At 35.8% G+C, this 13,366-nt stretch overlaps 1 pseudogene; it reads right to left on the bottom strand.

Annotated features, from left to right (window-relative positions):
• Positions 1 to 12,422: 12,422 nt before the first annotated feature.
• LOC132268005 (small nucleolar RNA R71) lies at positions 12,423 to 12,521 on the bottom strand (annotated as a pseudogene).
• Positions 12,522 to 13,366: the final 845 nt, after the last annotated feature.

Here is a 13,366-nt window from a genome sequence, read left to right as displayed (position 1 = left end):
GTTATTGTTCGTACTACTATATCATTCTTAGCCATCTATTTTTATTCGACTTGTCATTATCTTGGGATTCTTTTGGTTATTAACATTGAGTTAATATACCGATTCATTCGGGGAGTTGTCTCTCAGTTCTTGGTTTTCGTTTTCCTTCGGATGATCTTCAGGCTTTTGGAGTTGCCCTTTAGCACCTTCTGGTCTATTCTTTGGTTTGACCTTGCATTCAATCTTAGTTCTGTTTTCCTCGGATGTTTCTAATTTCGGGGACGAAATTCCTTTAAGGAGGGTAGGTTGTAATGACCCGGTCATTTTCCTCCCTTTTCTTTTTCTCAAATTTTACGGATAAATTTTTTTCATTTAATTTTCTTTTCCAAGTTCTATTTCTCGACGCTTAGTGTCATCTCGAGTTCTTAGAAATGGTTTTTGAGACTCATTCCCTTAGATTGACAACTTTCTTTAAGGACCGAGTCATTTCCGCATTTTCACTTTTTGGACACTATTCACTTTTCGTCCTTTTCCCTTTTTTGTCTTTTCCCTGTTTGTCACTTTTTGCCCCAACCTCACTTTTCATGCTCGAAGTTGGTTTTTGATTTCACATATCTTCATTCTAAGTGGTTTCCACGAAATACGTGTCTTTATTTTTGCAGTAAAGTACTCTGGTTGGTCCCCGTGTCCATAGAGGTATGGATGCGTAGTTTTTCAGAATCTTTTTCTTTTCTTGGGTGTATTTCATAAATATCTTTTGAAGATATTTTATTTCAGGTGTTTTTAATAAAATATTTTTGGAAGATATTTTCATTCTGGGTCATTAGTGTGGTTTTCACTTTTTGGAGGGGCCATTGTGCAATTAATGAAAGTTATTGCAAAAATGCCTCATTTTGAGCCTTGATCCTCGTACGAGATTCATTTTCACATTTCGTCGAGTTGTGTGCTCTTAGAATTTCCTTCTGGTCGTTTTTCTCCAATTTCAGGGTTTTTGGCCCTAGTTACCGCCGAACATGTTTAGGGCATATCTCTCTGCTCGGGACTCGATTTTCAACACCGTTTCTTCCGTTGTTCATATTTTCTCATTTTGGTTCTTTTTCATTCATGGAGTTTTGCCGTTTGAGCATGTCTACTCAAATTCCACTTTTCTAGACCCGACGGGGTCCTTTCGGGGCACTTTTAGGTTTTTCCTATTAATAGGGGGTTATAAAATTAAAAAGTCATTGTCCCCTCTCTTCATGCATGACCAGAAGCTGCCATGGCTGCCCAAGGGGGGCTGCCACCCTTCTTCTCTCAATTAAACCTTCTTCCCTTTGTTAAAAAGTCATAGTGCCTTTGCGTTTTGTATTTGTCTTGACTACGTGCATCTTTCCCCCTTATTAGAACCCGTTTTTGGCCAATTTTTGAGTTCGGGTTTGAGGTCAAGTTAGGATTTTGGTATGTCCTCTTTGGAGTTTAATGTTCTCGACGTTGTCCCCGACAAAACCCCAAAGTATTGTCGGATTTGGAGCCATTTCATTTTGGTGGCTTTTGAGATTTTCATCTCAAATTGAGGTAGGGGATGTCATAGGCTTTTATTTATGTTGTATTGATGATTTTATAAGCTTATACCACTTGTATGCATGTTTTGTATTAATCCTAGAATTTAATTTAATTACTTTCCTTGTATAGGATTTAATTTTCAAGGATGTGTATAACTTAGAATTAAAGTATAGCAAGCTAGTAAATTTGGCCTTGGTATGGTTGTTGACATATATTAAATTTGGGACATTTGAATAAGAATTGCAACTTTTATTTAATATTTTATTTTGTGAAAGATTAATTCCTATGGCCGTACCCTGCATCAAATTAACTTGTGATAGGCTATTAAATTAAGTCTTGGCATGCTCTTTAACATACTTTAATTTTGGAGCATTTGGATGAGTATGAAAATTTAGAGATTTTAATTAAATGAATTAATTAAAATTGATTTAGGGGTTCCATTGGCTTAATTGAGTTTTAAACTTGATATTTGTAATGAGTAAGACTTGTTTACTTGCATATATAAATTTGGGACCATTTGAAGTTGCTTTACAAGTTAGAGATTTAATTATCATGATTTAATTAAATTATACTTTGTTGTTCCATTGGCTTAATTAAGATTTTGAATGGATATATGTAATGGCCATGCAATGTTGTTTAATATGTGTTAATTCGGGATCATTTGATTGAGATTTGAAACTTAGATAAATTAATTAGTTTATTAAATTAATTTTCATTTCTATAGCATTAATAATTTAATCATGTGTTTGACATTGCTTATATGTTTAAATCATAATTTTGGACTTGAATTAGATTCATGAGTTTATGATTTCAATGCTGAGATATATTATTATAGAATGTAACGAATTGCACACTGAAGATTCGACATTTGTCACGCCTTAGTAGTTGTAGACTTAGAGCATGTATTGTATATGTTTCCAAATTCAATTGTGTAGAGTAGATAGTTGATTATCTTGTATATACATGTTGATATATACGTTGTTTCATAACTTGTTGATTTCAGAAACTTGGGGATGTCATTGTTTGACTACGGCTAGGATATGGTTCTAGTACGGGGGATTGTCCCTCTACAGGCACATATAGGGAGGTTACCCATGGGCTAGTAACCCTAAAATAACTATGGTGTTGGTCTAATCCGACATGATGTCCAAGTATTCACTTTGTTTGATTTTGCATTTCATTTCAAGTTGATACCTAGATGATATCGTAACTTGTTATTTTTTAATTGATTTCCCGTTTTGAGTTTCAAGATGTTAACTTAGAGGAATCATGCTTTATGCGTTGTATTGGATGTTCCAACGTTAGTTAAATTGCATCGATATTGTGATTTGTGTTTTGATGTTCAAATTTAACGTAGGAATGATCTTATAAATTCATTAGAACATAGATGTTAGGTGGCATGATCCACTTTAGTTATTTTCGTGTTTTAGATTTCAAGTTGAAGACTTTGAGAATTTATATCTTGATATTTTATATAATATGTTCCCATGACTATTTGAGTTGCATGAACGACGTGATTATGCTAGAAATGGTCTAAGGTAGCTTAGGATGATTTCTTAGACTTATTGAAACATAGACGCTAGGTGGCATGACCCACTTTAGTTGTTTTCATATCTTAAGTTGCAAGTTGATACTTTTAAGAACCTATATCGTGTTGCTTTGTATAACATGTTTCTATGCTGTTTAAATTGCATGAATGATGTGATTTATGCTAGAAATGATCTAAGGTAGCTTAGGATGTTCCCTAAGTCTCATTTTGACATAGACGTTAGGTGGTATGAGCCCCTTTGACTTGTTTCACCTTAAGGTGATAATTTTGTAAAATTCTAGGTCTATGCATGCTTTTTTCCTACGAGTAGCTTTATGTTACTCACCCTGAAGTTACTTGGGATTTGTTTCAGGGATGAAGGCTTGGTTCGTGATGCTCTCATTCCTTGGATAACATGTAGTTTTTGAATTTCCATTCATGCAAATGTTAGCATGAATTGTCATTTTGTAGCCTTGTATATCAAAACTTGTATCTTTGATTCCATATATGTAAAGTGTACATAAGTATACTATTTTGAATGTATTTAACATGTATAAGATGAGGTCGGAGGCCAATGACATGTATCTTGTATTTTATGCACTTTTGTTTTCAAGGTTTACTATGGAAATAATGGAAAATGTTAAGTCTTTGCTTCACCATGTTTGCATCGGGTGTGAGAATTCCATTTTTATTTTTCCATAGGTCTCATTAATCATGTATGAAGTGTGGCCAAGGGTCAAATGGTAATTTGAATCTATTTCATAATTTTAAATTTCAAAATTTTCATTTCATTTGCATTTTCGCCTTTTTGGCCATTGGGGGGTCGGATTTGGCATCGGCGGTATTTTTAAGCCATGGACCACTGTAGCACCTCCTAATAGGTAAGTTACGTTTGCGTGCATAATCATTTTCAAGAAAAACCTCATCCTTGGTGATTTGAGCCTCCTATGGACTCATTTTACATTTTTTTTTTTGCATAATCTAATTTTAGGGCATTTTGGGGTTTTCCTTCAAGAAATAAATTCCGGCCTTTACATGGTCACTTAGAAAACGTGATTTTGGGGGGGGGGGGGGGGGGGGGGCGTTCTTTTTCGTGTTTTTCAAGTAAATTTTGTCTTGGTACCGGAAATCTCTCGCGAAGTTCAGTTTTCAGTTTTGCATTTTAGCAGCTTTTTAACCTTCATGACCTAATTTCATGGAGGGGCATTTTGGGTATTTTATAATGTGTTTTTCTTCATTTTCTTTTGCGTTGCTGGGTAGAAAACTCGATTTTAGGGGGGGGGGGGGTTTCTTTTTCGTGTTTTTCCAGAAAAATTCATTTGGTAGCCCATTTTTTATCTCAGATGTGGACAGTCACTGTAGTAGCTTTTTGCCCTTTTGTCCAGTTCTGATCTAGAGGCATTTTGGGGATTTCGCAGTGTCTTTTTCATTTCCTTTTGCGTAGTCAGGTAGAAAACTTGATTTTAGGAGGGGTTTCTTCTTCGTGTTTTCTAGAAAAATTCGTTACGGACCTCGTTTCGGCTCTCAGTTCTGGCTGAATTGTTTTCTTTCCTAGCATGTCATGTTTCATGTCATGATGCTTGTCGGTGTGCTAATGGGGTGCTCATCTCGATATCGTGATGTCGACTTTTGCTTTCTCTCGTTCTCCTTCATTCGGACTCCAAATCGAGTGAACTTTTTTTTGAACTTGACTAATTTTTTGCTGTCTTTCCAATGTTGTGTTCGGTTGCACTCGGATCTTCCTGGATAATTACCAGTTTACCCTTTTTGCCTTAAGTGCTCGTTTTTCTTCGTCATATAGTTTCTCTTTCATTCGGACTCTGAATCATGCGATTCTTGAGTTTATTTTGATTATTTTTTCGTTTTCTTTCTAAAGGTGTGCTCGGTGGCACCAGAATCCATAGTTTCAAAAAAATACCATTTTTGCCCCTGGGGGCTTATTTGTCTTATTTTCAATCTTTTGCTTTTGCATCAGTTCTCATTGAGTTCCACGACCTCATGGAAGGTCACTTTGACTTCTTAGAGTCTTATTTTCTGTTTTCGCTATCGCATTTCGGATTTGTTACCGGATCATCATTTCGGTTCATCATTGACGCACTGGCCTAAAAATCAGGGTCATCACATGCTTATTTGTGTTATTGCCTATTTTAGGTGAATAATGTTCAAATAGGCTAATAAGAGCCATTTAGCACAGTTTTGGGGCTAATGAGCAAAGTTGGAAAGAAGCCAAGAAAAATGCACCAGGGGAACTTCGATCGATCGAAGGGAAGTCCAGATTGATTGAAGTGGTTTTCAATCGATCAAAACAAGGTGGTGCCAGCTCAACCAATTGGATCAAGCCTGGAAGATATTTTCAAGCTATGTCAGCTTTGATCGATCGAAGCCAAGTGTTTGATCGATCGAAAATACTGCTAACAGTGAGCTGTCAAATTTCTGAGCGCGCTGATTTCTACCTACCTTGCATGGCTGCGAATTTCCTCCAATCAGAGGCTATTATTCTAACTTGGTCCTTACTCAAAAGAGTGTGTAATTGATTTATTGATCATCATTGCAGTAGATAGAGAATTACCAATTATAGAATAAAAATTTTCCTCTTTCTAGAACTAGGGTTTTGGAAAAGAATGTAAGGTTGAAGATGATGATGCCAACCTCCAAGGTAGCCCTTGAGGGTTCCATGTCCACTACAATGAGTGGCTAAATCCTTCTCTTGGGGCTAGAGATAGCCCCTAGGCTTGCTTCTCAAACCTAGCTATTGTGTATTTTTGGGGATTTTAGTTGTAATAAATATTTTGACCTTGAATAAATAAATATATATTGTGGTTTCTACTTGATGTGTATGGATTAATGCTTTCAATTAATCATTTGGCTCCAGTCATATGTCTATGTATGCTAGAATTGATGTTTATGTTTTTATCTCTAGATTTAATGAAATTGATGCATGTCTATGTGTGTTGATGATGTGGATCTAGTGATGGTCAAGGCATGGTGCTTAATGGAACACTTTTGTGATTTATTTGATGGTTCACACTTGTTTCTTGATGGATTGTATCACATCTCTAGTTTAATTAGTTTAATTTCATGTCTCTAGCCTAGTTGTAGTGTAATTGCTTTAATTTCTTAGATATGTGAACAATCCATTCTTATTTCTTGATGTTCCATACTTATGAATGCAAAGAGTGCATATCTCTAGATATTTGTGTGTGCATTAATTGTGGTTTAATTGAATGGATATTTTTCTCATTTGATAGGTTGTGCTATTCATTAAAATTGGCTAGACAATTTATGCTTATTTGCCTCCCATGCTTAGTTTCAATTGATGTCACACACACACACACAAGTTACAATTTAAATTTCCCCATTGATGAACAATTGCTAGTGTTTGATGAAGTGAATCTTAGTGGTGACTCTAAGCCCTAAGACCTCTCTCCTATATCTTTTCCCTACTTTCTAGATTGCTCTTTTTACTTGCATTAATCTTTAATTGCATTGTAGTTTAATTAATCAATCACCAATCAATCTTTGATCACTCGACCTACTAATCCGACATTAGTTTCCATCACAAATACACCTCCTTTCCCTTGGGACGATCCCTACTCACTCTAGCTATATTTTTAGTTGGCAGTGGTAGTGGCATTTTCTAAATCTAAACTTGGCCACACTACACACTTTTGGACGTAATTTGGTTGCTTCGGCAAGCAACACACTAGTCATGACATTGTTATTAAGACTACAGAAAAGATTAAGTTGATTCGACAGTGGTTGGCTACAGCTCAGAGTAGGCAGAAGAGTTATGCTGACAGGAGGAGGAGATCCTTGTCTTTTGAGGTAGGGGACCACGTCTTTCTCAAGATTTCTCCACAGAAGGGACTTCTGAGATTTCAGCAGACGAGCAAGTTGTCTCCTAGGTTCATTGGACTATTTCAAATTTTGGAGCGCGTCGGTGAAGTTGCTTATCATTTGGCATTGCCGGCAGACCTGGATAGGGTTCACGACATCTTTTATGTCTCTATGTTGAGAAAGTATGAGCCGGATCCATCACATGTTTTACAGTGGACAGATGTTGTTATTGATGAGGATGTGACCTACGAGGAGGGTCTAGTCCAGATTCTTGATTCACGGGAGTAGGTCTTACGGACCAAAACCATTCCATTGGTTAAGGTCTTGTGGAGACATCACGGCGTTGAGGAGGCTACTTGGGAGCTCGAACAGGAGGTTTGCTCTCGGTATCCCAATTTGTTCTCTCTTTCAAGTATGACTTGATTTCGGGGACAAAATCCTTTTAAGGAGGGTAGGTTGTAATGACCCGGTCATTTTCCTTCCATTCTCTTTTTTTCGGTGATTTCTTTTTTCGTCCTTTTCCCTACTTTGTCTTTTTCTCATTTATCATTTTTCTTTGCATAACCTCACTTTTTGTGCTCGAATTTGATTCCGGCTTTGCATGCATTCATGATATTTGATTTTCACGATATTTGTATTTTTACTTTATAGAAAGTATATGTTTGTTGCTTACTTTTTCGTAAAGGGCATGGATGCATACTTTCTTGAAATTATTCTTGCTTTTTGGGGTTTTAGTGTAATTGTGTAAAATAATTATTTTTCGTCTTAGGGACCATCTTGCAATTTAATTTAGAAGATATTTTAGAAAAGGACCTTTTTGTAATTTTTGGAAAGTGTGACAAGTCTTACACTCTCATGGAGCCACTTTTTGGCATTTGGGTGGGGAGACTTGGAAACATAATCTTGTGACATTTGGAGGGTGGAGATTCATCCATTTATTAGCCTAGGATTGGTGCACTTGTTGGCTTAGATGGTTGACAAGTGTAGGCTTAAGATTAAGCCTAGGAAGAAGCCATTGATTTGTGACAAGTGTAGGCTCACAAATTAGTCTTGCATTGTGTGTGTGTGAGAGAGGTAGCATAAGAGCACATAGTAAGTGGAGGAATACTAGATCCTCCACTCACCATTTTCACTTTATCTTTCTTATTCCTTTATTCTTCAAAACCCTAACTTAGCCACTATTGGAGAAAAGCTTTGTTTATAGCTTATTTATTCATTTTGGCCTCCTTCCATTCACCTTAGACCATTAACCTTGGGAAGTAAAAGTTTCCTTTCACTCTCCTCTTCAAAACCCTTATTTTATTTTCCATTTTGAGCTTAGTTGCTTGGGATTATAGAGATTCAATTCTCTATTGAGGTAGGGGTGGTAGTATGTTTATACTTCAAGTGTTTTAAGTCATTTGGGGTTTAATATATATTGTGTACATGCTTTTAATATAATAGTCTTGCATATTATAGGAAACCCTCACTTTTGACTTAGGGTTTATTGATTTAAGCATGTATAATAAATATATATATATATATATCTTGTGTAAAAGAATTATATGATTTAGTAGTATGCTAAATTCTAGTATTTTCACATGTGATAGTGATATAGAACTCTTGTAAAATTATTAATGTTATATACAATTCATTTTGACTTGAATTGCTATATTTATAGTGGTAATAATTCTATATTTTTGTTGGTGACTAATTATTGTTATTTTTAGAAGCTTATTGCTAAAATGTTAAGAATTAGTATATAAAACTTATTGTCGAGGCATGATTTAAATTGATAAGTTGGTGATATTGTTTTGCACATTATATCATGATGAGGACTTGTCATTTATTATGTCATTCTAGACTTGGAACCCTAAGATATGGTTTGTGTGGTTTCAAGATACTTGTGTATGGAAGGTGATAAATATATGCCTTAATATTGTGATATATATATGCCTTAATATTGTGTATAAGTTTTGAACTTAATATATTTTGGATTCTCTTGGGACATTGTTACAAGTGATATGGCTAGAGTTTGACTCTAGTGCAAGAAGTATGAGTTCTCCCCATTTATAGTGCGCACTAGGGTGGTATTCCCAGCGAGTTAATACCCAGAATGACCATTTAGGTCTTGGCTTTATCTGAGATTTGATGTCCAAGTTTTCCACTATTTGATTTCACATTCAATTCCAAGTTGGCAATCAATGCTTAATTGTGACTTGTGATTTTGGTTATTGGTGAATTAATGTTGTTAAGTACATTAATATTGTTATTGTGTTATGATGAAATCATTGCATTAGCTTAAGATAATCCCTTAGAACACCTTGAACATTGACATTAAGTGGAATTCTCCCTTGTATTTGTCTATATTGATCATGTAAAGATATTGAAACTTTAGGGTATACTCATATGCTTCTTCCTACTAGTAACTTGATTACTCACCCTAGTCGTGTGGGTTATTTTACAGGTAAGGAGACTATGTTCTCAGATGCTCATCATCTTTAGAGGCTTATGAGCAATTTGGAACATTTTTGTATATTGACATGCACTTGTTTAGCATGCTTTCTTTTTGGATGTTGTATTTTGTATACCATGGATGTATGGTATTTGGCAAGCTAAGATGGCTTCTTTGATGTATAATGTGTATTTATATATACTTGGCAATGCTCTTTTTGTAAGTATAATGATGAGCACTGAAAAGTGCGTATTTAAACCCCTTAAGCTTAGGCATTCTAGTACCTTTATCTATCTTACTTTACCGTTTTAGATTGATTTCATATTATTTCCTTTTTCAGGCACTTATCCTGAAAATAAGCTAACTCAGCCAAATAAGAGCTTAATTAAAGCAATTCTGGGATTAAACAAAGAAAGGAGCAACGTGGAGAAAGAAGGAAGCAAATGAAGCCAAATGAGGCAAGCAGCAAAGTTCGATCGATCTAAGTTCAAGGTTCGAACGATCGAACAATGATCGATCTCAACACTTCAAGATAAATCCAAGCCTTAACCCAAAATCATAAAGTTCCAAAAGTTCAATCGATCCAACACCATCCTTCGATCGATCGAACACTTTTGTCCTTATTCAAATAATTGATCCTATCCATAGCTGTATCACCCACTAACCACTTTTGTCCTTTTCCCATAAATATCTCAGATTTGTCTTTTTCCAAAAGCTCAACCAGTTGGATCAATCCAGCCTAAGTTTGATAGATTTCAGCCAGTTCGATCGATCCAAGACCAAAGTTCGATTGATCGAACTTCCTCCAGTGCGAAAAAGTTAAAATTCCACCTCATTGAAAGTTATCCTTTATCCAATCATTAGGGAATATTGTGTGCATGACCTCAGCTCATTTTGGGTGTCATTTTGACCTACCTATATAAGGATAAGGATTGCTTTTACAAAAGGAGCCAACATTATTTTCATATCATCTCTTGGAGAGGAAGCTTGGAGGAAGAGGAGGCTAGAGACACCATAAGAGTTCTTAATCAACAAGGAGCAGATTTCAACCGTAGAGTTAGCCCTTAAGGGTTGGAGCAACATCACCATGAGTGACTAGACATCCTCTTGGGGCTAGAGTTAGCCCCAAGTATGCTTTCTATATCTTAATCTTGTGTATTATTAAGGGATTAGTGTTGTAATTGATGTTTTGACACTTTGATATATATAGATCTTGTTTATTCAATGATTTATTTGGTTTAATGCTTCCAATTGATCATTTCATTCTATCCATATGTTTATGTATGCTAGAATAGATGTTCATGTGCTTGTCTCTAGATTTTGTGTTATTGATGCATGTCTATGTGTATTGATGCTATAGATTTGGAGATTGTCAAAACATAATGCTTAAAGGAATGCTCTTGTGATTCTCTTGATGGTTCATTCTTATACCTTGATGGATTGTGCCTCTCCCCTAGTTTATTTTCATGCTAGTAGTGTAGATGTAGTGTAGTTGTAGTGTAGTGTTAAATGGGAGGACAATCTATGCTTGTTGTTTGATGATCCAAGCTTTTGAATGCAAGTAGCATATGTTTCTATCCTTGTGTTGTATTTGGATTGTGAGTTTAATGAAAGGATTAATGACTTGTTTTGATTTATTGTGCCTTTCACATGTTGTTTAGACAATATATGCTTCATTGCTTAGATATATTGTGCCTTTCACATGATGTTTAGACAATACATGCTTAACTAGTTATTCTTGTTTGTTGAATCAACCAAACACACACACACACCAATATTGCAACACACTACTTGGTGGTGATCTCTAAACCCCAAGGTCTCTCTTTCTCTTACTTACTCTTAATTGCATTCTTTTGCTATTACTTAGTTTAATTTAGTTGCTCTTTGATTAACCAACCAACCAATTGTTTGATCACTCGACCTACTAGCCCTAATTATGATTCCACGACATTGCTCGATCCTCATAATCCCTTGGGATGATCCCTTCTCACTTATACTACATAGTATATGTGTTAAGCGATTTATAAATTTAAGTATGATGCCCACTTGACACTAATCTCCAAACTCAAAGTGTTGTGCATTATTTTGTGCACACTTTCGGGAAGCATCACTATTTTTGGCGCCGTTGCCGGGGATTTATTGATTAGATTAGGTAACGTCGGATTTGTGGAATTGATTAGGATTAGTACTCTTTTGATCGTGTCTTTACTTTATTTTTATTTTTCTTTTTGGTTACTTATTGTGTTGTTCTTACTTAACTAGGTGCATTGTTGGAGAGGAAGCAAGCAAAGAAGCCATTGAGCATTCAATTCAAGCAAGCAAAGAAAGTAAAAAACTAAAAATTCTAAAAATTGCTAAGCTAAGCTTTAAATTTGGAGTTGAAGTGCTAAAGGACCTTTGTGAGACTTTCTTTACTCAATCCCTTAGTTAAATCGTCGGCCCGCGTGGAGGCTTATTTTTTATTATCTTGCATCATTGTTGTTAAAGTATGGGAGTATGAATTAAATGTTTGTGGAAGAAGTCTAATTGCATTGTTGTGAAGGCATAATGTTTGTCCTTCTTTGTGTTTGTTGTGTTTTGCAATGTGCATGCATGGACGTCGTTCATTGAGACCAACTCTTGTCCCTCTTGATTTGCATCTTGAATCTATCGTTAGAAATCCTAGGGGAAGAGGAAGTTCAAATAGAGCCAATCTATCAATAGATGACCATAATAACATGAGAACATACAAGTACCATTAGGCATGCCTAGGCCATTCATTGATAGATTGGCTCTATTTGACACGATCATCCAATTACCTCCATTTACAGCACATCATTATGAAATTAAGCCACAAACCATTCAAATGCTTCCTAACTATCATGGACTTCCAAGTGAAGAACCTTACAAGCATTTGGATGAGTTTCTTGAAGTATGTTCCACCGTAAAATATACGGACATATCGGAAGAGGTTTTAAGACTCAATCTTTTTCCATTCACCTTAAAAGATAAGGTAAAGTATTGGTTTAACAATCTTAGGCCTTTTTCAATCATTTTTTGGGCAGAAATGCAACAAGAGTTCTTGAAGAAGTACTATCCGGTTTCTAAGACCAATGCCATGAGAACCTCAATTCGAGAATTTTCACATGGGGATGGAGAAACGTTTCATTAGGCATGGGAACGCTTCAATGAATTGCTTAGGAAGTGTCCACATCATGACATGCCCAAATGGCAATTAGTTTAATACTTCTTTGAGAGCTTATCAGACAACTATAAGGGTATGGTTGATGCTTCCATGGGTGGCTCATATATTGATAGGCATGAGGATGACGTGTGGCATCTCTATGAGAGCATGAGTGAAAATTATTTGCATAGAACACTATCATCCAAGAATGGTAGAAATTCACAAGGTAGGAAGAGTGTTGGCTTACATCAAGTCGACCATTCAAATGAAATAGCCGCCGAAATGAAGTCTTTATCTCAAAGGTTTGGTCAATTCTTGATTAACCAAAACTCGGCGAACCAAATATCTTCCTTCCTTAACCATTCTCATCGTGAATCAAATGAAACATGTATGACTTGTTCTAGTGTTCTTCATTCTACTTCTCATTGTCCTCACGGACAAGTGCAAAGTGAACCTAATGAACAAGTCAATGCAGCTTTTATAAACCAAGGGAACAATCCTTATGGTACTCATTATAATCCAAGTTGGAGGAATTATCGGAATTTCTCTTGGAAAAACCAAGGAGAGGGCTTAAACCCTTCCTAAGGCGGTTTTAAAGGGAAGTACATTCCACCTCCATTTCAAAACCAAGGATCCCAAGGTTATAGACCTTATCAATCACAGGGGAATCAATTTGCTAATTCTCATTTTCCCAACCAATCTTATTCCCAAGGTAATAGTAGAAGTCCTGCTTTTGAAGAGAAAGTTTTGAATGCTTTGGGCACTTTAGAGGCTAACACTCAATTGCTTCATTCTCACTCTCAATCTATTGCGAAGCTAGAAACTCAAGTAGGGTAAATAGCAAGCACTTTCAATGCAAGAGAGAAAGGAAAAATGCCTATAA

Source organism: Cornus florida, unplaced genomic scaffold, assembly GCF_030987335.1.
Source record: "Cornus florida cultivar Cherokee Brave unplaced genomic scaffold, ASM3098733v1 CherokeeBrave_3.0.0_Hap2_Chr07, whole genome shotgun sequence".
Classification (NCBI taxonomy): Eukaryota; Viridiplantae; Streptophyta; class Magnoliopsida; order Cornales; family Cornaceae; genus Cornus; species Cornus florida.
The sequence above is the reverse complement of the archived record's forward strand: the minus strand, read 5'-3'. Positions and strand labels throughout refer to the sequence as shown.